This window comes from Aotus nancymaae, unplaced genomic scaffold (genome assembly GCF_030222135.1).
Source record: "Aotus nancymaae isolate 86718 unplaced genomic scaffold, 86718_ANA_hifiasm-v0.15.2.pri h1tg000117l, whole genome shotgun sequence".
In the NCBI taxonomy this organism is placed as follows: Eukaryota; Metazoa; Chordata; class Mammalia; order Primates; family Aotidae; genus Aotus; species Aotus nancymaae.
In genome coordinates, this window is record NW_026988532.1 from 1871924 (window position 1) to 1896088 (window position 24165).

A 24165-nucleotide genomic window follows, 5' to 3' on the forward strand; every position below is an offset into this window, starting at 1 on the left:
CTGGGACACAGCTACAGCAGTGTTTAGAGGGAAATTTATAGCACTAAATGTCCACAAGAGAAAGCAAGAAAGATCTAAAATCGACACCCTAACATCACAAGTAAAATAACTAGAGAAGCAGAAGCAAATAAATTCAAAAGGTAGCAGAAGACAAGAGATAACTAAGATAGAGCAGAACTGAAGGAAATAGAGATGCAAAGAACCCTTTAAAAATCAATGAATCCAGGAGCTAGTTTTTTGAAAAGACTAACAAAATAGACTGCTAGCCAGACTAATAAAGAAGAAAAGAGAGAAGAAACAGAGACAATAAAAAATGATAAAGGGGATATTACCACTGATCCCACAGAAATACAAACTACCATCAGAGAATACTATAAACACCTCTATGCAAATAAACTAGAAAGTTTAGAAGAAATGAATAAATTCCTTAACACATACACTCTCACAAGACTAAACCAGAAGAAGTTGAATCCCTGAATAGACCAATAACAAGTTCTGATCTTGAGGCAGTAATTAATAGCCTACCAACCAAAAAAAGCTCAGGACCAGAAGGATTTACAGCCAAATTCTGACAGAGGAAAAAAGAGAAGCTGGCACCATTCCTTCTGAAACTATTCCAAACAATGGAAAAAGAGGGAGTTATCCCTTACTTATTTTATGAGGCCAGCATCATCCTGGTGCCAAAACCTGGCAGAGATACACACACACAAAAGAAAATTTCAGGCCACTATTCATGATAAACATTGATGTGAAAATCCTCAATAAAATACCAAAAACCAAATCCAGCAGCACATTAAAGAGCTTATCCACCACAATCAAGTTGGCTTCATCTCTGAGATGCAAGACTGGTTCAACATATGCAAATCAATAAATGTAATCCATCAAATAAACAGAACCAATGGCAAAAACCACATGACTATCTCAATAGATGCAGAGAAGACCTTCGATAAAACTTAACACCGCTTCATGCTAAAAAACACACAATAAACTAGGTATTGATGGAAAATGTCTCAAAATAGTAAGAGCTACTTATGACAAACCCACAGCCAATATCTTACTGAATGGGCAAACCTGGAAGTAATCCCTTTGAATACTAGCACAAGGCACAGATGCCCTCTCACCACTCCTATTCAACATAGTATTGGAAGAGCAATCAGGCAAGAGAAAGAAATGAAGCGTTTTCAATTAGGAAAAGAGGAGTCAAATTGCCCCTGTTTGCAGATGACAGGATTGTATATTTGGAAAACCCCAACGTCTCAGCCCCAAAACTCCTTAAGCTGATAAGTAACTTCAGCAGTCTTAGCATACAAAATCAATGTGCAAAAATCACAAGCATTCTAATACACCAATGATAGACAGACAGCCAAATCATGAGCAAACTCACAATCACAATTGCTACAAAGAAAATAAAATAGCTATGAATACAACTTACAAGGGATGTGAAGGATCTCTTCAAGGAGACCTACAAACCACTGCTAGAGAAAAAAAGGACACAAACAAACGGAAAAACATTCCATGCTCATGGATAGGAAGAATCAATATTGTGAAAATGAACATACTTCCAAAAGTAATTTATAGATTCAATGCTATTCCCATCAAGCTGCCATTGACTTTCTCCATAGAATTAGAAAAAACTACTTCAAATTTCATATAGATAGCCAAGACAATCCTAAGCAAATAGAACAAAGCTGGAGGCATCACGCTACCTGACTTCAAACTATACTACAGGGCTACAGTAAACAAAACAGCACGGTACTGTTACCAAAACAGAGATACAGACTAATGGAACAGAACAGAGGCCTCAGAAATAACACCACACATTTACAGCCATCTGATCTTTGAAAAACCTGACAAAAACAAGCAATGGGGAAAGGATTTCCTATTTAATAAATGGTGTTGGGAAAACTGGCTAGTCGTGCAGAAACCTGAAACTGTATCCCTTCCTTACACCTTATACAAAAATTAACTCCAGATGGATTAAAGATTTAAACATAAGACCTAATACCATAAAAATCCTAGAAGAAATCATAATCAATACCATTCAGGACATAGGCATGGGTAAAAACTTCATGACTAAAACATCAAAAGCAATGGCAACAAAAGCCAAAATAGACAAATGGGATCTAATTAAACTAAAAAGCTTCTGCACAGCAAAAGAAACTATTATCAGAGTGAACAGGCAACCTATAGAATGGGAGAAAATTTTTGCAATCTATCTTTCTGACAAAGGGCTGATACCCAAAATCTACAAGGAACTTAAACAAATTTACAATTAAAAAATAAACCCTATCAAAAAATGGGCAAAGGATATGAACAGACACTTCTCAAAAGAAGTCATTTATGGAACCAACAAACATATGAAATAAGCTCATCATTATTGGTAATTAGAGAAATGCAAATCAAAACCGCAATGACATATCATCTCACACCAGTTAGAATGACGATCATTAAAAAGTCAGGAAACAACAGACTCTGGAGAGGATGTGGAGAAATAGAAATGCTTTTACACTGTTGGTGGGAGTGTAATTAGTTCCATTGTGGAAGACTATATGGTGAGTCCTCAAGGATCTAGAGCTGGAAATATCATTTGGCCCAGCAATCTCATTACTGGGTATATACCCAAAGGATTATAAATCATTCTACTATAATGACACATGCACACGTATGTTTATTGCAGCACTATTCACAATAGCAAAGACTTGGAACCAACCCAAATGTCCATCAGTGTTAGACTGGATAAAGAAAATGTGGCACATATATACCATGGAATACTATGCAGCCATAGAAAAGAATTAGTTCATTTCCTGTACAGGAACATGGATGAAGCTGGAAACCATCATGCTCAGCAAAAAAACACAGGAACAGAAAACCAAACACTGCATGTTCTCACTCATAAGTGAGAGTTGAACAATGAGAACATATGGGCACAGGGAGGGGAACAACACACTAGGGTCTGTTGGGGGTTGGGGGACAAGGGGAGAGATAGCATTAGGAGAAATACCTAACGTAGATGACAGGTTGATGGGTACAGCAAACCACCATGGCACATGTACACCTATGCAACAAACTGCACATTCTGCACATGCATCCCAGTATAATTAAAAAAAAAGAAAATGTGGTAAAAAAGGAAAATAAATAGATTTATAAAGCAGTACAGGAGTAGTGATTGACTTTTCATTAGACATCTAAATTACCAAGTATAAATTTATTTAAATAATGTTGTATATTTAAAGATGCATTATTTCCATAAGAAGTCTATAAGATTGCTTAGATTTCAAGTAGAAGGTTGAACCTGCACTTGGTATTTATTCATAAAAGTGTGTCAATAGTTTGGGAAACATTCCTCATGCATGCAGCACTGAGGGAAACATTGGGAAAATCTTATTTACAGCATGTAGAATTTGTAACAGTGCTTCATGGTGAATGTAGAGGAAAGTGTAGAGTTCAGTTGTAAAGTAACGACAACCAGACAAAATTTTAGTAATGAACAAACAGAAATCAGGCAAACTTTCATAAAACTGGATTTCATTAGACTTATGTTTCAATGAAGCATCTGGCTCCAACAACATGTTTACTCACTGAGTTTTTTACTCATGTCTTTATCACTTCTAGGAATAGAAAGTCTGTCCTAACTCCAACAGGTATGTAGATGGTGTCCTAGGATAAAAGGTCAGTGCTTTGAAGCCACATTACCCAATATCAGCTAATTGTTTATTAAGGGAAATACACAATTGATAGCAAGGAGATACCATTTAACTTTGGCAAGGTGTTTCCTTAGTTCTGTATCCTCCCTGGGATAACATCTTTACTTGAAAACAAGCGTAGTAGTACCCATATTGTTGTTGCATATTTATGAAAAATAAAAGTCTGGTACACAAATGTCATAATACATTTCAGGTCCTTCATTTTGCTACCCGCTTTTGTACAGATTTTCAGACATATATATGTGACTTGAATTCTCAGTATTTCCTCCTCACATTTTTGTCACTGCGCTCTGTCCAGCTACTGCAACATTTCAATGCGGAATGTAAGCAAAGCAGCTTGATTTCATCTATTTTTCTTCATTTTGCTATACTACTTCTGCTTTCAAGGGGTCTCCAAGTATATTTCCAAGTCCCCTAACAAGAAATAGGTCTGCAAAATCTCTTCAAATGAAAACAATATATTTTAAAATGGAAAAAGAGCTTTTCAGGCCTGGGGTCCTCTGAATCTTTGGAAAATTACTGAACAATAAAAACTACAAAAGCTCTTGCATTGATAGTGACATATATAAAAAAGTTGAACAGTCATATTTTTACTGTTTTTGGATTAAAAATGCTGTTCAGCTATCCAATTTTTAGCTATTGCACAGATTAGACTCAATTACCTCCTCTGAAAACAGTTATTGACTCTAATCAAGAAGGTCAGAAAGCATATTTCAAGCAAGTAATCAACATTAGCTGAAGAAGTATAAAGACAATCTTGATTTGTGAATTGTTTTGAGATTTCCTTCCAGGAATATTAGATCTACATCCTATACTCTAAGTTCAGGAAGTGAAAGCATTTGATCCAGTGGGGACCGAAGAATGTATAAAAAGAGAAAACAACCCTAAATGATCATGAATGTGGGACACGGAAAATATACAATTCAGGGATTTCAAATAATTAAAGTATGCTGTTTAATCTGTTCATTTTAAAATTACAGAAATGTGAGCTTAATAAAAATAATTATTATTTAAGAACAAATTTCTGGCATTGCTTCTAGCACTCATGGACCATTTTAGCATTGTCATTTTGTTAGGATATTTAAAAAATACTAATAACTGTTTATCATTTACACAAGACCCTATCAGATACTCTGTTTATTTTAAGAAGTATACTACACAGTGTTTCAAGAAAATAGAAAATTAAACAATGCAATGCCACAGAAGAAATATAATAATTTCAGTGAAGGCCTTACCGAAGAGATAATGCTCAAATAAATTTGGAAGATAGGCAAGTTTACATATTGTGCAGGAAGGGCACTCCCGTTGGGGGTTTGGGATGAATTAAAGTAGAAAAGTATATTGCTTTCAATAATTTAGTATTATTTTCTTAAGTGGAAGTTTTTGTTTAATGTTGCAGTAAAATATGTTTTTGTTTGTTTGTTTAGTTTTATTTTAGATTCAGAAGGTACATGTGCAGGTTTGTTACCTGGGTATATTGTATGCTGAAGTTTGAGGTACAAATGATCCTGTCACTCAGGTAATGAACAGAGTACCCAAAGGTAGCTTTTCAACCCTTATCCTGCTCTTCCCTCCCCACTCCAGTGTCCCCAACATCTATTATTGCCATTTTGATGTCCACGAATAACCAGCTCCCACTTACAAGGGAGAACATGTGGTATTTGGTTTCCTCTTTCTGCTCTTATTTGCTTAGGATAATGGCCTCCAACTGCATCCATGTTGTTGCAAAGGATGGAATTTTGTGTTTTATGGCTGCATAACTTTGCATGGTACCCCTTTTATATGTACTACATCTTCTTTACCCAGTCCACCACTGATGGGAACCTAGGTTGATTCTATGTCTTTTCTATGGTGAATAGTGCCATGACAAAAATATGAGTGCATGTGTCTTTTTGTGTTTTTATGGATATGTACCTAGTAATGGGATTGCTGGGTCAAATGGAAGTTCCATTTCAAGTTCTTTGAAAAATTTCCAAATTGCTTTCAGCAGTGGCTGAACTAATTTACATTCTGACCAACAGTGCATAATGCCTGGTGTGGGATGGTATTTCATTGTGGTTTTGATTTGTGTTTCTCTATATAGTTGGGGCATTTTTGCCCCCAATGTTTGTTTGGTCACTTGTATGTCTTCTTTTAAGAAGTATGGTTTTTTTTACCTTTTTTTAAAAAAAAATGGGATCGTTTTCTGCTTTTTGAAATAAGTTACTTATAAATTCTGAATATTAAAGTTTTTTCAAATGCATAGTTTTCAAATATTTTCTCCCACTCTCTAGGTCAAGTGTTTACTCTATTTATAGTTTCTTTTGCTGTGCAGAAGCTCTTTAGTTTAATTAGGTCCCTCTTGTCAATTTTTGTTTTTATAATTGCTTTTAAGGGCTTGGTCACAAATTTTTTCCAAGGCTGATGTCCAGAATGGTGTTTGTGAGGTTCTCGTCTATGAGTCTTATAGTTTTAGGTCCTTCATTTAAATCTTTAATCCATCTTGAGTTAATGTTTGTAAATGGTGATAGGTAGGGGTACAGTTTCATTCTTCTGCATATGGCTAGTCAGCCATCCTAGCCTTGTTTATTGAATAGGGAGTTCTTTCCTCATTGCTTGCTTTTGTCAACTGTGTCAAATATCATATGGCTGTAGGTGTGCAGCTTTATTTCTGGGTTCTCTATTCTGTTCCACCGGTCTATGTGTATTTATTTATTTATTTATTTATTTATTTATTTATTTATTTATTTATTTATTTATTTATTTATTGTACCAGTACCATGCTATTCTGCTTCCTGTAGCCTTATAGTATAATCCGAAGTTGGGCAATGTGATGTCTCCAGCTTTATTCTTTTGCTTAGGATTCCTTGGGCTCTCTGGGCTCTTTTTTAGTTCCATCTACATTTTAGAATTTTCTTTTCAGTTTTGTGAAAAATGATATTGATAGTTTGATAGGACTAGCAATGAATCTGTAGATTGCTTTGGGGAGTATGGCCATTTTGACAACATTTATTCTTCAAATGCATGAGCACAGGATGTTTTCCATTTGTTTGTGTCATCTATGATTTCTTTAACAGTGTTTTGTACTTCTTGTAGAGATCTTTCATGTCTTTGGTGAGATGTATTTCTTGTTTTTTTTGTGGCTATTGTACATGGGTTTGCATTCTTGGATTGGGTCTTCGCTTGAATATTGTTGGTTTATAGAAATGCTGCTAATTTCTGTACATTGATTTTATATCCTGAAGCTTTACTGAAGTCTTTTATCAGTTCCAGGAGCCTTTTGGCAGAGTCTTTAGGGTTTTCTAGGTATTGAATCATACCATACATACAGTTTGACTTCTTTTTTTCCTATTTTGATGAATTTTATTTCTTCCTTTTTCTCTGGCTAGCACGTACAGTACTGTGTTGAATATGAATGGTGAGAGTGGGCATCTTTGTCTTTTTCCAGTTCTCAAGGCGAATGGTTCCAGTTTTTGCCCATTCAGTATGATGTTTAATATCGGTAGATGACAGGTTTGGAGAATCGCAGCTAAGAGTTTCACTTTAAGACATGGAATTACTGAGCAATATATCCAAGGCCATATGTCTAAAATGACTTAGTTTTAAAAGTATTGTCTGTCCTCCCCAGTAGAATTAAGTTCCATAGATGAAGTTGCATTGCTCTATTTGATGTTTTTAAAAAATAAAATTGCTAAGAAGTACAATAGGTTTTTTGTTTGTTTGTTTTTTAAGATAGGACAATAATTTGAGGCTAGGAGAAAAGGTAACAATAGCAATAAGCAAAGTCTGGATTTGAGTGGCTATTACAACTCTTAAAGCAATCTGTTTATTCAGCTACTGATAAAACTGATTGTGCTAAAAATTATGCCCAGACTGAATATATCATAAGTTGAATGTGCTACACTGTTAAGCCTTTTCTTTTTGTCATTTTTATTTGACATGAAGTAAGTTTTAACTTATTTTTGGATAATCAAGATGTATTTATTTTAAGATGTTTTACATTCTTAAAATTGCACTGGCTTAAATATTGGTACAATAAATTTAATACTTGAATTAACTATTCAGACTTCTGTGATATCCCAGATTTGGCAGCTAGAAAGCATGTAGATGAGAGGGAAGTCTTTCTCTCTACCCTCTGAAGATTCAGTAATTGAGTCTGTGAAATAAACTGACAGTAGACAGACTACAGGAGAAAAGACAAGAAATTTATTATGTGCATACACACTGGTATCTCACAAAATATGAGACTTGAAGAAGAGCCAGAAGATTGAGGTACATATATCTCTGAGCTACAGAGAAACAGGGACTTGGGACTTCTCTGGGGGAGGGGGCAACAGGTTATGGGAAGGTAAAGGGAGGAAATATATGGCAAACAAAGGCTGTCTTGTTAAGCAGATAAAAAGCTTCTCAGGTAATAAAAGTTGTCTGAGAGTAGCCCATCAGAAGAATCTGTGGTAGCCTGTTACAAAGTCTATCTGACCTAAGCATTACCCTTCAGTAACCTCTCCTATGATAACATCTTCCCTGGTTCATGAGATTTTCATGACATTTGTTACCTTTGTAGGTTTAACTTTCTTTTATAGAAGTACAGCTTGTCAGAGTCACTCTTGTATCTGCAGTTTCTCAGAATAGTCATCTAGAAATATGCCAAAAAGTTTTTTTTAAAAAATGTACTTATTTATTAAAACTTTTGGCTATAGATTAGTTTTGTATATGTTTTTGTTGGCTCTGTCACATAGAGCAGATCATTGGTTTATATTATATGTGTATAGTGAGTCAGTTCTTATGAGATTCAAAGGTTTTATAAGGAGCTTTGCCCCCTTTGCTTGGCACTTCTCGCTGCCACCCTGTGACAAATGATGTGTTTTCTTCCCCTTCTGCCACGATTGTAAGTCACCTGAGGCCTCCCCAGTCATGCTGAACTGTGAGTCAATTAAACCTCTTTCCTTTTAAAATGACTTAGTCTCAGGTATGTCTTTATTAGCAGCATAAATAGACTAATACACAAGTTTAGAGAAAATTGCCTTAATACTTTAATATATATTAAAATGTTCTTGAATAAATTAAAATCTTCCATTCACTGTCCCTCCCATTCCACATATTGTAATTCAGTGTTTAAGGGCTTGAATCCTCACAGTGCAACTTACTAGCTATGTGACATCAAATTATTATTTAGTCTCTTTATGTTTCATTTTCTTTTTCTTTTTTATTTTGTCTTTATTTTTGTAAAATAGGTATAAAAATTATATTTCCATCACTGGAAACATTGAAAGAATAAAGGGAGACATCGTAAGTCATATACACTATTCAATACAATGTTATTACTGATAGTAAACCTTATGAAAATTTAGATATTTTCATGATTTCTCAGAGACACTTGGTAATATTTAGAGTGTTAGGCCTCCATTTGCAAGCCTGGACCTGGACCCAGAAAGTCTTAAGTCCTGCCTGCCTCTGCTGATCATCCCTAACCCCACTGCCCCCACACCCTCCTCCCCCACCACGTTTGCAATCCTTAACCCCTGATCTGCCAGCTGAGCTTCCTCTCACCCCACCCTGCCATCTTAACTGTTATTATGATAATGCGAATACTCCTCACCCCACTGTACCATCTTAACTACTCTTATCCCAGCCACCTTTGTAACTGAACTTATGGTAATGTATATTCCTTGCCCCTACCCGCACCACTGTAACTGATCTTACTCTGTAACTTTCCACTGCCCACCCCAAACCTATAAAACCAACTCCTAACCCACTGCCCTTTGCTAATGCCCTTTTTGGCCTTAGCCCACCTGCACCCATGGTGAGGTGTGGTGCTCACACAAAGCCTGTTTGGGGGGGGTCTCTTCATTCAAAGCACGTGTTTTCAACATAGAGGAAATACATAAGAATTCTGAAATTTTAAATAAATACATTAAAAAATAAAAATCTAACACAAAATAATAATGATCATACATAACTCTTTAGTAACTGTTGGATTTAGGAATGCCACTGAGATTCTTACTAACCTTTGAAATATAGGAACACTGGAAATAACTTAATCTGATGTCTCCATTCAACACTTGGAAGACCAGAGTCAGAGAAAATTTACTTGGTTTGTCCAAGCCAGGTAATGTGCAATGTTCCTTTCTGTAACATCCACTGTTTAAAAATACTGAAAAATTGTGATAAGGAAGGTCAAATAAAATATTTAAAGATAAACACACCTGAGAATGTCTGATTGAATAATTGAAGATTACCAGACTTACAGTATAGTGCATGTATACACATCTATTCTATCAAGAAAGTCTGGCTTCCATGAAAGGATAAATTATTTCACAGGGTGAAGAACTTGAACTGTGCTAGTCCAGATTGAGACGTGCTCTAAATGTGAGGTATATGCTGGATTTTGAAGACTTAGTATGTAAAAATATATATACATATTCATTAATAATTTTTAGCATTGGTTAAATGTTGAACTGATAATATTTTAGATAAATTGAATTAAATAAAATGTTTTAAAAATAAATAGAAATTTGGCCAAATGTGATACTAAAATAAATATTTTTTAAAAGTATTTGAAATATTTGAACCAAAAAGTTTGTCAAAATGTGATAGTGAAAAAAAAATTTGAAGTATAATACAGTTACTCTAATATGGGTGATAACTTCATACAATATATTAAACCTTGGCCCTACATTTTAATTGTAAAAATTAAATAATAACAAATATCATGAGATATACGAAACTTGGCATTTTCAGGATATATCTATGTCCATACAACTTTTTTCTTTTTTGTAAAGGTAATATTTAAATGCTGAATGAAGCAGCACATGAAAATTCTAAATCATCCTATCAATAAATTCACAAGAAAGTAAAAACATTTTGTCAGGGGACAAAATATACAAAGGAAAATCTGTTCATATGTCATTGATTTCGATTTTCAACACAGTATTTAAAATATTTGCATTTGATTAGAAAGATCAGAAAGATTGTGTCTCAAATAAAATATATTAAAATATTAGATATGAAATAAAGACATTCAGATAAACGTTCTTTTTTTTTTTTTCGCTTGTTTTTCAGGATTTAAGTTAAAGCTTAATGTAGGTATCTTGCTTAAATTTGTGATGAGTTGTCCACAAATTACATACATTTCTCAGCTTGAATGTTGATTACAGTAAATGTTAAAAGATTTAATTGGGGGTTTTTGTGTTAAAAATTCATATTTGGAAACCAGAGATCTGTGGGAAGATTTTTAGTATTTTAATAAATGTTTATCATTTGAGGTAAATGTTGGCAATAATTACAATAAAATTACTAGAGCAGATTCTGATGTATAAAATAAAACAAACCACTTTTTCCTAAACTTATCCCATTTTTCTCAACAACATAAAAATATCTAAATATTTTCTTAAAAACATGACTCAATTCATATACTGGTATATAATTACATTTCTGAATTCAGACCTGTCAATAGGGATGATCAGGAAGGTAGAAAACTTTTGGCTTTAGATTAGTTTTCTATATGTGTTTGTTGGCTCTGTCACATACGGCAGGTCACTGGTGGTTATTATATGTATGTTATAAGCTTATTATAAATGCTCATATGCTTATTATAAATGCTTATATGCTTATTAATACCAGGTGACTTACACAGAGCTCCTATTAGTGATAAAAATAAGCTTTGTTTGAGAAGTAATACAAGATTAATTTTTGTCAATAAAAATTAATATGACTTGCAAAAATGTATGATGTACAGAAAAAATTAAGGAATTCATGGAATAAATTTAGAGATAATTTCTAAATTTATTTTTACTTTTTAACTAGCATGTTGAATGTCCTTGTAATTGTAGATAGCAATTACAGCATTGCAATGTCAATGCTACTATGTCAAAAATAATATTTCTGGTTTAGCATAGAGATATAAAACTTTTGATGGAAATAATAAGGTGGACTCTAGCTATATAATTTATTCTTCAAATCAGTACTATTTTGACAGTAAAAATACAGCTATAAATAATAATGCCAGAAAAACAGGAGTTAAATAAAACTGTGCCAGAAAAAAATATATATATCAGTTTTTCTTCTCAGACATTTAAGAGTTTAAAGGAATTTATGTGGTTTGTCATATGTCATGTGATACACTAGTAGTAGGAATAGAAATCAAACCTTGGTTTTCTGATCCACATTGAGTCTCCGGAAACCCACAGTAGCCACATAAAAGTGGTAAGAACTCAAACATGTCATATCAAGTAATTTTTGAAATATTTTTATCTACTTGAAAATGACATTATTATCAAAGTAAAGCCATTTCCCTACTAACATCATAAAGGAGGTTATAGAGAGTCCTTGCTTTGTATGGTTCTGTTACGCACAAACTCAGTCTCTATGTTTTGGTTTAATAACACCAGTCCTTCAACATCAAGGTTCAAATTTGTTACCACAATGCAATAACTAAGTAAATGCATAAAGTACAAACTACTCTGCTATCTTTTTAGTCCACAAATTATAACAAATGCAAATTCTGATCAGTAACCAATCCCTTTATTCTATGTCTGTCAGCTATTGGTCATTGTGCATTTCTTATTTAGTTCATGTGCAGAGAGTGATACATACGATTGTGTTGCCTCCTTGTCTCCTACTGATAAATCCATTTGACATTTTAAAAAAAATCAAAAAGAAAAGTCTCCAGTAAAGAAGAGAACGTTAGCAAAGAAACAAGGTAATGCTGGAAGTAAACATGAATAGAATGTAAATACGCTGTCAAAGAAGTGATACCTGACTCTGGAAATGTTGTTTGTTACCATTTAAAAGTCTCTAGTTATATAACCAAAGGGACTTAATGAAGTCAAAATTATCAATGTAAGTGAGGAAAGTAAGTCCTGACAAAATGATGAAGATATCCCAGAGGAAATGATGCCAGCAAAAATCTTTATATTAATGGAACACTTGGAGATACTTCACAGCATTGAAAGTGCATACAATGGATAAAATGTTAGAAGGTGATCCAAACTTAGAAAATGATAACTTGCCAAGTCATAGAAAGGCAAACATCCACCCATTCTCTTTTTTTTTTTTTTTTAGAGATGGGGTCTTGCTCTATTGCCCAGGCTGGAGGCACTTTTTAAACTACTTTTGACAAGTTTTTACAAACTAAACACTTTAGTTCTCAATGTTTCTAATGATTTAAATTACAGTTAAATTTTATAAATATTAATTTCTGAAATAAATATGAGTTTAGGTTTTATTTTTCATTTGCCTATGTGTTTTTAACTGGAAGTAAAGCAGTTTTTAATGTTTGTACAAAAAGGCAAAGGTCATAGAAAAATCACAATTTTTTTTCATTGATTATTGAGAATTTTTTGCATGTCTTTAGCTTGCACAGTTAATTTAAGGTCTTAGAATACTGGGCAAAGTGAGGCTCACCTATAGTATGAAACATATTTAACCAGATTGGGTTTTTTTTTTTTTTCAAATAAGTATCTTTTGCTTCTATCACATTGACCATTTATGTACTTTTAAATTTTGATTTAATTTTAAATTTACAGAAAACTTGCAATAGTAAAAGTAACTGCTAAAAACCTTCCACCCGTATTTGGCAATGATTTACATTTTCCTCCATTTACTTTATTATCATTCTCTCTCTCTCTCTCTCTCTCTCTCTCTCTCTCTCTCTCTCTCTCTCTCTCTCTCTCTGTATGTTTTCTTCTATCTGCCTCCCTCCACATTCCTACACTGCCCCTTCCTTTATCTTTCTTAACTTTGTCATTTCTCAACCTTATTAGCTGGTTTGTTTAGAATTCCTCTCTATTTGGTTGTCTGAGATTCAGGTTAGGTGTATTATTGGTAAGAATACCATGGAATTGAGATTGGGCTTTTTACTGACTCTTACAGTTTTATCCCATTACTGGTGAGATTAACTTTAATTCTTTGTTGAAGTTACATCTGTCAGGTTTTTCTTTGTAAAATTACTTTTTCGGTCTAAAATATAAATTTGCAAAGGGATATTTTCTAATTTTTAAATACTTTATTTCTCATCAAAGGATAATCCACTAGTTTTGGCATCTATTAATGATGCAAGTTTTTGTTTTTTAAGTTCAGATAAATTAAGGGATAAAGGTAGTTAGAATGTAAATTGGTGCCATATTTCTGTGGAGTATTTGGAAAAAAAATCAGAAGTTTATAAACACTTAAATATCTAGTAATTCCTTTTGCAGAAATTTGTTCTAAAAAAAATCACTGATTTCTTCATCTTAGCTATATTTAAGATTGTGATATTTTTTAAATAAACTAAGTAACCTACAACAGAGGATTACTACATCAATGTAATGGAATATTAAGCAGTTACTTTAAATTATGTTTTGAGATATATTTAATGGCCAAGAAAATTATTTAGCATATAATCTTAGGTAAAATAAATTCAATTCTAAAACAGTATTGAATGATCAAATTTTACATGAATTAAGGTTTTTTTAACAATAAAATAAAAGTTCATTTTATAAAAGTAATACTATTATCTCTAGATTAGTAGCATTTTAGGTGCCATTTCACTTTGTCTAATATTAATTTTTTGATATTGTCTAAGTAAAAAAAGATTTAATATTTTTGTGACATAAGTTTCATATTTGAAGGAAATAAAACATAGGCATCTTCAGTAATATTCACATTAATATTTTACAATATAATTCGGTTCATGTGAGCTGAGCAATCAGTTCTTTGCAAGGTTTAACTCACTCCTTTAGGATCGGGGAAATGCTAGCTTTTGATTCATAGTGACCAGTTGAAAATGAAGATGAAATAAATTGTTTGATCAAAGTGTATTTGCTTATAAATTCATGCATTTGGAAATAAAACTACAAAAGCAGCATTAATTCAATTTCCTGTTAACTTTTCTTCCAGGAAAAAGTCTTATTGTCCCCAAATTCTAACTAGCACGGATGCTCTTCAATTTATGATGGGGTTATATTCTGATAAACGCATTGTAAGTTGAAAATAATGTAGGTGGAAAATGCATTTAATACACCTAATCTACTGAACATCATAGCTTAGCCTACCCTACCATAAACATGAGCAGAATACTTACTTTATACCTACTCTACTATTGCCAAAAATCATCTAACACAAGTGTATTTTGTAATAAAGTGTTGAATAGCTCGTGTGATTTATTAAATACGGTACTGAAAGTGAAAAACAGAATTTTTGTATGGGTACCTGAAGTGTGGTTTCTACTGAATGCGTATTTCTTCCACACCATTGTGAAACTGAAAATCAGTAAGTCAAACAATTGTAAGTCAAGAACTGTATGTGTTTTTAGAATTTATCATTATTATTCTTCAAATGGGTTTTTATTCATCTATAGTAGAGGCATTTTACATACAAAAATATTAAAATATTTTTCAATTGAATGAATTAGCATTGTATTATTGTAAAATATCAAATTTATATATTTTATAAGATCCTTCTTAACATGTGCCGGGCTTTTTCATTAAATTCTCATTTGCATTGGCATCATTTGTACTTTTATCTTTTACTGAATATCTTTTCTTTTTATTCTTGGTATTCTCTACTACATGTTCTCTGAACTTGCTATTTTTTAAAAAACATTGTCATGACCTTGCATATGCTCGTAACTCCTATTTCTAATTTCTATTCAAGAGCATCCTCCCTGGGAAATGCTCAGCTGATAGCCTTGGGTTGACTTCTTCATTGTTTCATATCTTCATACTATTTCTGTATGTACACCTTTATACAGAAATGTCCATATTGCATTGTAAATACTTGGTTACATGCCTATCTCTAAGTTTATCTGTTGCCCTCTGCCAAAACAAATACACTTTGCTTTCTTTTTATTTCCTACAAATTGCATAAAGATTTGAATACACTGAATTTAATTAAATGCTTGAAATATTTTGGCAAAATTATAATGAAAATTATTTACAAATCTTACTCTTTGACACCAAAATTTACTTAACAATTAAAATGAAATATTGTTTTTTAAATTCAAAATTTTAAATTAAATATGACTTAATTCCATGAATCATGGCTAATATAATAGATTCAGTACTGATAGGTTGCAGGAAGTTTTTAATTTGTTTTTTTTATCCTGATTCTATGCTAGATTTATATGAAACTGTTGGATTACCACTCTTTCCTGAGCCAGAATCTATCAATGTTAAACAAAAATGTCTAAGCACTATACTTACAATGTACTTTGGAAAATGCTAGCAGTGGGATGATTAAAGAACTTTATCCTAACTTTTAGAATATAACAAATCTCCCAGTATTATTTGCCCCCAAAGCGATGAATAACTACTAATAGTTAGAAAGGATAATGAAAGAGAGAAAGGAGACTGAGGCACTTCTCAAGGAAATTATCATAATTGTGGATCTCTGCAATTTTGTCAAACATAAGTACATCAAGAACCAACCTAGGAACTTTTTAATCTTATATTCATGTCCTGTTACTCATATCATCTCTTTGGAAGGCAGGAGAATAAAAATATTTTTCTTGTTCCTGGAGCCCCACCAGAAACCATAATAGCTTTGCACAATGCAAGATAATCTCAGGTCTCAAAAAAGTACAATAAATGAGTTTTCGGTAATTTAATCTGAGTATAAAGAAGACTTTCATTGTCAAGCTTAAAGAAAACAGGACAGATATTAGGGATATTATGCATCTTGAAATTTAATATCTTTTATTGTCAAACTAACTCATATTTTTAAAGATATGTATTTAAAAATATAAATAATCACTAAACTAAATGTATACATTGAAGTAACTGAAGTAAAAACCATAGGCTGGGTGCAGTGGCTCACACTTGTATTTCAAGCACTTTGGAAGACCAAGACAGGCGGATCACTTGAGGTCAGGAGTTCAAGACCAGCCTGGCCAACATGGTGAAACCCAGTCTCTACTAAAGATACAAAAATTAGCCAGGCATCGTGGCATGTCTCTACTGAAAATACAAAAATTAGCCAGATGTCATGGCGTATGCCTGTAATCCCAGCTATTCAGGAGGCTGAGACAAAAAAATCACTTGAACCCAAGAGGTGGAGGCTGCAGTGAGCTGAGATGGTGCAGTCTCAATAAATAAAACAAAACAAAAAACAACATGAAGTTTAGGTCTAGAATGAGAAACCATGTCTCAGTTATCCTATTCTCAGAAAGCTCTATGTCCTTCAAGTTAAAAAATTCAATATGCTCTAGGACCAGAGCAGACAGACAAATAAACTATATCCTGAATATTCTCTAGTGAATAATGGCATAATTTTTCCTGTAAATATTTTTGAAAGCTTTCCATTTTAAAAATACATACATGAGAGTCCTCTGCATTTGAAGATGGCATTATGAAATATTTTTATTTTTATTTTTTTCTGCTTAAGGGTGGAAGTGGTTGGAAAGACTAATTCAGGACATGACATCCTGGTGTTCCAACCAGCTTACTTCCTGCAGTAGTCAGTCACTTTCTGTAGTTACCACAGCTCTTTAAAGCCTATTATCTGACCTCACAGGCCATATTTCTCTATGACTTAAAATAGGAAGTACTTTATAAAACGACTTTATACTGGCTGACCTTCTTCTCCCATGCCACTGCTACCTCCCAGAATACTTCCATTGAGCTAGTAGGGTCAACCCTAGAAGTGGATCTGAAGTATCTGAAAGCCCCTTGATTCCATTGTTCAGTGGTTTTGATTTTTTTAAGCAGCAAAATTCTTTCTACAAAAAAAAAAAAAGTAAAATATCAAATATATAAAAGTGTTAAAAGTGGAGCAGGTCTATTTGAAAAAAAATAAGTAGGATTTCTACCTTCCCTCCTAGCACCTCCTGTATGATTATTTCTCAGGCAATTTCTCAGCATCACTTTGTCTCCATCAAGGACTGTTTGAAAACTACTGAAAAATGTTGGAAAGAATGGAACAGACACCAGCCAATGGAAGGCAAAATGGCTACAGGTGGGCCTGTTTTCTTTACTAATACTAATACTAAAACAAAACAAAACAAAACAAAACTGCATTTATGTAGGGTTGCATTTTCCTGGACTATGAAGGAATCTGAATTGGCAACTCTTAACTAAAGCTTTATTGTTTTCTTATAACCACATGTTAGTAATGTCTCAATTCTCTTTTTTCTTGTAATCTTGTTCTATCCTAGCTAAAGCATTTGCCTAGTTACAGTATCATTAGAAATTATTCACAGTCTATTAGTTTCAAATGTACTTTACTTTTAAAGTGATTGTCTTTCTAATTCCAGCTTTATACCTATAAACTGGTGACCAAAAAAGATTATGAACATCTTTGATCCTCAGTTTTCTCATGCATAAAATAGAAATGCTAAAAATTTAGTGACTTAAAGTACGCAAAACTTATCAAGCTCAAAATCTGGTCCACACTTGTTGCTTAGTAATATTAATGTTGTCTTATGCTTTACAGATAGAAAACTGCCTCCTATGACCATTGTCTAGTGACTTGTACAAAGAAAGTCATGTATAATCTTTAAAAAGAAAAGAATTCTTTTATTTTTGTAGAAGGATCTAATAATAGGAACTCAAGTCTCATTTATCTTATGAAAAGAAGTATGCCTAAATTATTTGTCTTATTTCTTACTGACAAAAGCATGTTAAATTAGCCCCTTTTCATACACACAGTTCCAATAATTAATTCATGTGTAATCTTCAGAATTAGAAGTCCAGGGCCATTTGCAGATCTTTTTTTGCCATTGTTCCTTACAGTACAGTGATAAGAATCATTTGTGATTATAAAATAAAAATGATGTATTCTACTTCTAGCCATGACCAGCCCTGACTGGTAGCCAGACTAGACCTCCATTAAAAACGTTCATACATCTGGATAAAATAAATGATTCAACTCTTTTCAGGCATTGAACAAGAAGCAACACAGGACTATGAGACTTAAATAAAGGAAAATATATAAGTCAAACAAAAGCTGAAACAATTAATTAAAAGAAGATTTGTATAATAAGAAAAACCTCTTCTTTAAAATAAAGTAGAATACTAGTAGAGGAAAACTGTTTTTACAGAAATGGCTGATATGCAGATAAATGTAACAAGCTTCCTTTTTTCTCTCCTTAAATTTTATTTGAAGGAAACCAATTATCTAAAACCAAATAAAAATAGTAACAGTATAATAGGTTTTATTAGGTATATAGTTGTAAAATATATAGAAACAATAACACAAAGGCTAGAAGGCAAGTGGAAGTTACCTGGAAAATTCTTAAATTTTAAGTGATGTGATCACATATTATAATTCTTAAAGTAGCCACTAAAAATCTAATAATAAAAATATACATAGTGAAAAGTCTAGTAAAGGAATTAAAATAGAATACCATGACTATCTAATTAAAGAAAGACAAAATGAGAAATGTAGCACAAAAACAACAAAAATGAGACAAATAGAGGTTGACTGGCACAATGACAGACCTAAATCCAACCACATAAACAATTATATTAAATATACATAGGCAAAATACTCCACATAAAAGGCAGAGACTTATAGACTGGAAAAAAGATCCAGATAGGTACTTTTTGTGATAAATAAACTTTATATACACTTACAGATGTTACCAAACAAAAAATAAAGAGAAAAAAGAGATTCATTATGATTCATCAAAATTAAAAAAATCTCTCGATGGCTTGTACCTGTAATTCCGGCTATCAGGAGGCTGAGGCAGGAGGACCCCTTGAGGCAGGAGTTTGAGAACTGTCTGGGAAATAGCTAAACAGGTCTCTAAAAAAAAAAAAAAAAAAAAAAAAAAAAAATTAATTATCTAGGCATAGTAGCACATGCCTATAGTCCCAGGTGCTTAGGAGACTGAAGCAGGAGAATCACTTGACTCCAGGAGTTGGAGCCTTCAGTAAACTATTATCATGTCACTACACTCCAACCTGAGGGATGGAATTAAAAAAAAAAAATCACAAAATTCTTCTCATCAAAAGACATTCTAAAGAAAATCAAAACTCAAGTCACATACTCATAGAAAATACTTTTAGTACCTGACAAAGAATTTCTATATTGAAATAATATAAATATATCAATAATAAAATATCAATTAAAAAGATAATTTAATTAAAACATAGGGTAAATAATAGAGGAGATATCTCACAACAGAAAATATAAGGAAATAAGATAAATTCATGAGAGTGGCTAAACATTAATATATTAACAATACTAAATGTTGGTGATAACATAGAACTGGAAGTCTTTCACCCTATGTGGAAGTGTAAAATTGTACATCCACTTTGAAAGTCTTTGGCAGTTTCTTATAAATTTAAAACTGAATCCACCCAGGAATTGTAGTCTTACTTATTTACTCAAGAGAAATGAAAACATGTAGCACAAAAAGACATAGAATGTTTGTGGCAACTTGATTTACAATAACTAAAAATTGGAAACAACCAATTATAAAAGATGTATAAATAAACAAATGGTAATATAGTCCTACAATGAAATATTGCTTTCTTAGACATTAAATTTTGTGTCATTTAAATTTAAATTTTAATGTCTATTTCTTAGACATTGAATATTAGACTCCTGATATATGCTACATAATAGGTAACTCTTAAAATCATTATGTTGAGCAAAGTAATCCAGATAAAAATGAGTGTATACTCTTATTACTGTATGTGAAGTTCCAGAACAGGCAAAACTAACCCATGGTATTAAAAATTAGAACAAGGCTTTGCCTCTAAGGGGTTGGAAATTAATTTTAATGGGATATGGGAAACTTTCTGGGATGATGGAACTGTTTGATGTCTGATTTAGGTGCTGATTACATTAATATGTTCATTTCTCAAATCTCATCAAGTTGTGTAATTAAAATTATGTATTCTACTGTGTAAATATTTTTCTTCAGTTAAAAACATGATAAAATTTAAGCAGGCTCACACATTATCAATCCAAGAAATACTGACTGCAATTTTTTTTGAGTTTCTCTATATAAATAGTTTTATGGATCTTCTAATCATACTAAATGAAGTACTTTAATAAAGTACTTTTGCTAGTATTCAGACACACTTTAATCTTATTAAAACTGGTCAAATTTCACCTACTAATTAAGCTAAAATCTTAATAAAATATTTGAAATCTAATCTTTTTCTTTTATTCTTCACTTCAGCACTTATCTCATAGCAAAAATTTCATAATACTCACATCAGGACCTAAGCAATTAAAGTTCTAAAAAATACAGGTTATGTATTAAATGCTAGATAAAATTTATTTGTAATTTGCCTTTCTAAAATATTTTTTACTCTTATTTTATATACTTATTGTTATGGATTACTTTCCTCCAATTTTGAAAATGATGAAATGTTATTTTTATTAATATATTAGAGAGAATAATATGAAGAACACTCACATGTCTACCACCCAGATTTAACAAATGTAGGCTTCTTATAATTGCCGTATTTGTTGAAATCCTTTTAAAAAATAAAATATTACACATACCATTGCAGTTGTATCTATATCCTGCTTCATTTCTATTTCCTTTCCTCTCAGAGAGGATTGTCCCACATTTATTACGTGTCTTTTAAAAATATTTTTCTATGTATCCTTTCAGCAATATACAGTATCATTTTAGACTGTAAAATTTTAAGTTTTATGTTTATGTAAATGTACCTTTTAAGTTTATGTAAATGTACATATTCCTTATTCTTTTTCTAATTTGTTTTGTTTTTACATTAAATTATCATATTTTCTACTTCAAAATGAAATAATAAAAGTTAACCATGGGAAACCTAATTGCCATTGATTACCTAATTGCTTACCTTGTTTTCCTCAATTTATTCTTTGATGTAATATTTGTAGGTATAATGAGAAGAAAAGTAAGAACTATTGAACAATCATTCTCTATGACACATTGTGCTAAGTACTTGTTTACATTATCTCATTCTATTTTTAATGGGTGTATAAACATTGTTAAACATCCTTAGGAGTAAAGACAAATTACTGTTGGTGTAACAAATTGTTGTGAAACTCAGTCTGAACTATCAAGATGTCTAAAATGTAATTGCATTGTGAGAATATTGACGTACAACCACAAGTAATACAAATTAATATATACAAGCACTGAAAGAATAGTATTAAGCAAAAAAAACCTACATCACAGCAAGAGTCCAAAAGTTATAAACATTTACCAAAGTCAGAGCAGGACTCACAGATCCATATGACGTTTTGTCTTAGTACAAGAGTAAACTAGATTTCCACCTGTCTCTTATTCCTCAGAGTTTTTTTGGAAATCCTTCCAAATGTTCTCCTCTTGAACAAAACGCATTTTCCCTTAGGCTTTACCACACTTTTCAAGCCTCCCTTCTACTGCCTTTATTCTTAGGCCCAGTAAAAATTCAACTCACCAAAAACAATGAATTACCTGCAATAAAGTATCTATTCTTTCCACTTTGTAAAACATGTAGAGTCTATACTGTCTCTTGCCTCTTGGTTTCTAGTTTGGCCACAAGACTTGCTTTGGCCATAGTGATGTTAAGAGCTATGATGTGAGCAGAGCCTTGAAATACGCTTTCACGTTTTGGCTTACCTGTTTTCACTCCTGCCCTTTGCCATGAGAAACACCTGCTTTGATTAACCACTGATCTAAAGCAGCTGAGATACATAAAGCAGCCCCAGACCCAATCTGCATCTTGGAGCAATCCCAACTATGCACAACCTGTATCAGCTGAGTCTTGGTTCATACACAGAGTCAAGAGCCAAAAAAAAAAAAAAAAGAAAAAAAATGCTATTGTTGCAAACCACTAAAATCTTTAGGTTGTCAGTGCAGCATTATCGTGTAAATAGTCTACTCAGACAGCTTCTCCCAGTTTTCTAAATTACAGTCGTTCCTCAGTATCTGTGGGGGATTGGTTGCAGAACATCAGTGGATATCAAAATTCACACTTTCTCAAGTCCCTTATTTAAACTTGCATGGAACACCATCCCTTATATTTTAAATTATCTCTAGATTACTTATAGTATCTGACACAATGTGAATGCTATGTAAATAGTTATTATATTCTTTAGGGAATAGTGAAAAAAAAGTCTGAACATTTTCAGTTCAGACACAATCATCCATCTTTTTTTTGAATACTTTTTATCCACAATTGGATGAATCCATGGGATGTGGAACCAATGACACAGAGAGCTGACTTCATCATGCACATAATTTTTTTATTCCACGTACATAAAATATACTGATGACAAGTTAATACATATCATGTAGACTCACCTAAATCACTCTTGAATGTTAAATAAAAATCTCTAAATGCCTACTATGTACAATGAATATCTTGTATTTAAATTTAACCAGTTCAACAATGAACAATCATCTTTTTCCCACCACCCACACATATCATCCGCTTTTCAATTTCCCCTCCCACCTGATATCATTTTACCTATTGCCTAAATCACAACCTTAGGAGTCAGCACTGACTCCTTCCTGTCTCCATTATTCCATGCAATTGTTAACTAACAGCTTTGATTCTATTTCCCAAATGTCTTTTTAATCTTCTTCCTTTGTTCTTTCCACCTTATTTTAGACCTTACTCTTGTTATATATCTCCTAACCTCTACTTCCTGGTTTCCTCTGTGTGACTCTCCAAAAATTTCTCTTTATTGTTATAATCTTCTAAAAATATAACTCTTATGATGTCATTTTGTGGACTGATATCCTTGGCCCCTTCCATGCCCTGGTAGTTGAAAACTCAGACAACTTAGAATGGCAGACCAGTAGTACTTAGGTGACTGAGCCTATCTTTATCATTTCAGAAAATTCAGAAACTTTCAGAAAATTCCTTCTTTAGGAAGCCTTCTCTGAGCCAATCCTTTCCTCATTGCCCCCACCATTATCTTTCATATACAAAAGTAGGATTGGGAGACTTTGCTATGTATTTTGCTAATTATTATTATTACTTCCCTTATTTTAATTATTGTACTACATTTCATTTATATTTTTACTTTTCTCTAATATTATTGCACCCTGAGTTCCCTCTTATTCTGATTCACCTAGTACTTACTGTAATGATTGACACATAGGTTCCATGAACAAATACAGCAAGGGAAGAAAGATATTAGTAATAGAAAATTACCCTGTCAGAATCTTACTCTAAAGTGTAGTTGTTCACACACACTCCACCTTGGAGTCCTTCTTACTGTCAATTTTCCAGTAAACTTAATCCATGTTGACAGACTGCCATTCTGCATAAATGTAACATATCTAATATTTAGCAAATTTTTAATAGGACAAATATGAGATTGATGTAATGATACTGAAAATCCAAGGACAGAAAGATAAATAGTAGTCATGGAATACCTGTTACATATCACAGAGTTTTCCTGTGCTAAGTACGCATAATCGTTAAGTAATATAAGATAGATGAGTCCAAGTTTAATGCAGATGATTATTCAGTAGAACAGGAGAATGAAATAAGAAGGTGTTATCTAGCAAAAATAAAGAAAATTCTAAAACATACAATAATAACAGATATAGAGAAGCTGCTAC

General features: G+C 32.5%; 1 long non-coding RNA gene across 1 annotated transcript in view; it reads right to left on the reverse strand.

The window, feature by feature from the left end:
* The window catches only part of LOC110567453 (uncharacterized), a 68165-nt gene extending 48763 nt beyond the window's left edge, over positions 1 to 19402 (reverse strand). Inside the window, exon 1 of the long non-coding RNA XR_002477865.2 lies at positions 19319 to 19402. This is a non-coding gene — a long non-coding RNA (uncharacterized LOC110567453). The remainder of the gene's footprint in view (positions 1 to 19318) is intronic.
* Between the last annotated feature and the right edge of the window lie 4763 nt (positions 19403 to 24165).